The sequence below is a fragment of the Girardinichthys multiradiatus genome, chromosome Y (genome assembly GCF_021462225.1).
Source record: "Girardinichthys multiradiatus isolate DD_20200921_A chromosome Y, DD_fGirMul_XY1, whole genome shotgun sequence".
Taxonomy (NCBI): Eukaryota; Metazoa; Chordata; class Actinopteri; order Cyprinodontiformes; family Goodeidae; genus Girardinichthys; species Girardinichthys multiradiatus.
In genome coordinates this window covers 22,038,592-22,041,513 of record NC_061818.1, presented here as the reverse complement: position 1 = coordinate 22,041,513, position 2,922 = coordinate 22,038,592, and positions in this window count along the sequence as shown.

Here is a 2,922-nt window from a genome sequence, read left to right as displayed (position 1 = left end):
TATTTTTGAAAGCATCATCTGCAATGACTCAGTTTGTAGGATCTCAACTCCTCTCCTCCTGGTTGGTTCTGGCAGCTTGTTATCAGCAGCTGCAGCTCACCAACTGATGAGCTCACTGGGCTTCTTAAGGCAGCTGCTGGAACAGGTATTCGCTGGAACATAACCTCAGTTATGTGGACTGCCTGTCTGCCTACCTTCCCGGCTACCTACCTGCCTACCTGCCTATCTGCCTGTCTGGACCTGGTAAATACTCACCTAAGGACAGCACTTTAAATATACTCACCATCAGCACTCTCACCTTGGATTCCTGGATTCCGTCCTCCTCCCCTGGTTCCTGGACAACACCAACTTATTATCCTAGGCAAGCCTACACTAGGAATAAACTTCACTTACCATCTGCATCCTGTGTTTTGAGTCTGTTTTCATCTTCTGGTTTGTTCTACTTCGACTACCTTAGTGATTCATGATATTATGTTCCAGCCCTCTAACATGTCGAAGAACAATTCAGATGATGAACAGACTTCCATTAAAGAACATTTACAATCTAATGAAACCATGCTCCAACAGCTACTGCAACAACAAAGGACTACAGATTCCCATCTCACAGAACTTGGTGGTATGGTTCATGCTCTAAGTGAAATACTAACCAAACTCTCACCTGCTTCTCCAACTCCTCCAGTTCAAATAGAGAATCCTCAAACGTCCTCAACCCTTTCTTCTGGGATCCGTGAGCCTGACTTCCGTCCGTCTGAACTTTTTGATGGTAATCCTAATAACTTTGGTGGCTTTTCTCTCCAGTGTGAGTTAGCATTCAGTCGTTCCCCCTCTCTTTTTCCTACTGCTGCCTCCAAGATTACTTATATTGTTACCTCGCTAAGGGGACCTGCTCTGCCTGGGCGCACGCCTATTTGGCATCTAACCCTGTTGAGTCTCTTAGTTATCCTACTTTTTTCAGTCACTTTAAGAGGGTTTTCGACCAACCACTCCAGCAGGAGGCAGCGGCCAAGAGAATACTCACCCTCAAACAGGGAAGGAGAGCATTGGCGGAGTTTGCCATCGACATCCGGGTGGCAGGAGGTGGGTTGGGATGAAGCGGCACTCAAGGGCATTTTTGTTAATTCCCTTGCAGATCAAATAAAGGACCAGTTGGTTTTGAGAGATGAACCCGAAAGACTGGATGAATTAATCAACCTATCTTACCATCTACATCCTGTGTTTTGAGTCTGTTTTCATCTTCTGGTTTGTTCTACTTCGACTACCTTAGTGATTCATGATACAGTTTGCCAAAGAGACATGATAAAGCGCATCTTTAAGGACGGTGCTGCTGAAGCCTTTAACCAGATTTACTCTTCTACCTCCACTTTGCCCTGTTACACTGTAGATGAGCTGGTACATAACTTTCATTCTAAAATCTCAGACATCATTGATTCAATTAGTCCAATTAAAGTGAAAGTCGTTTCTGGGAAGAAAATCTCTCCATGGAGAAGTGCTCCACCAGTCAGAAGTGAAAAAAGGAGTGTTACAAAGCTGAACGCAGGTGGTGAAAGACTGGACTCCAGGTTCACTATATTATCTATAAAGAGAGACTATACAGATATAACCTACAACTGTAAAATTCAAGGGAATCTTTCTTTTGTGAGATCATCAGCAAAAACATTAACAATGCTCGTGCATTATTTGCCACGGTCGACAGGTTAACAAACCCTCCTGTAACTGTAGCATCTGAACTCCACTCTACCAGGGCCTGCAATGAATTTGCTAACTTCTTTACTGAAAAAACCCAAAAGATCAGAGGGCCTGTCAGCACATCCACAACAACTCCAGTACCAAAGTTGTCTCCAACTAGAACTGATTTTGACAAAATTTTCCAATTTCACCAAATAAACAACAAAAACTTAGAAGAAATCGTACAGCAACTAAGCTCTTCTTCCTGCTGTCTCGATGTTTTACCCACAGCTTTCCTTAAGAAAGCTTTGCCTGTAATAACATCTGATTTAACTCAAATAATAAACACGTCCCTTTTGTCAGGTGTTTTCCCCCAGGCCCTGAAAACAGCAATTATCAAACCTCTATTGAAAAAGAGCAACCTGGACAAGCTGCTACTGCAGAACTACAGGCCTATATCAAACCTCCCCTTCATCAGTAAGATCATTGAAAAAGCTGTGTTTCAACAGTTAAACAACTTCCTAACAACGACCAACCGTTTCGATGTCTTCCAGTCAGGCTTCCTGCTCACCACAGTACAGAGACTGCTCTTGTCAAGGTGTTCAATGACATCCGTATAAATGCAGACTGTGGAAGAATCACAGTGCTGGTATTATTGGACCTTAGTGCAGCATTCGACACTGTTGATCACTCCATTTTATTAGAGCGCCTGGAAAACTGGGTCGGCCTTTCTGGTACAGCACTCAATTGGTTTAAATCCTACTTGAAGGACCGGGACTTTTTTGTGTCAGTAGGTAACTTTACATCAGAGAGCACAAAAATCACATGTGGCGTTCCCCAAGAATCCATCTTAGGGACCATCCTATTTAATATCTACATGCTCCCCCTTACTCAGATTTTAACAAACATCAATGTAAGTTATCATAACTATGCAGACGACACACAGCTATACGTTACGATGTCACCAGGTGACTATGAACCCATTCAAGCGCTTGGTAAATGCTTAAAAGAAATCAATGTATGGATGTGCCAAACTTTTCTTCAGCTGAATCAAAACAAAACTGAAGAAATAATCTTTGGACCAAAGGAAGAGCGTTTAAAAGTTAGCACACAGCTTCAGTTAATACAACTAGAAACCACCAGTCAGGCTTGAAACCTGGGTGTAGTGATGGACTCAGACGGAGGCACATAAAGACAGTAACAAGATCGGCCTTCTATCACCTAAAGAACATCTCCAGGATTAAAGGACTAATGTCT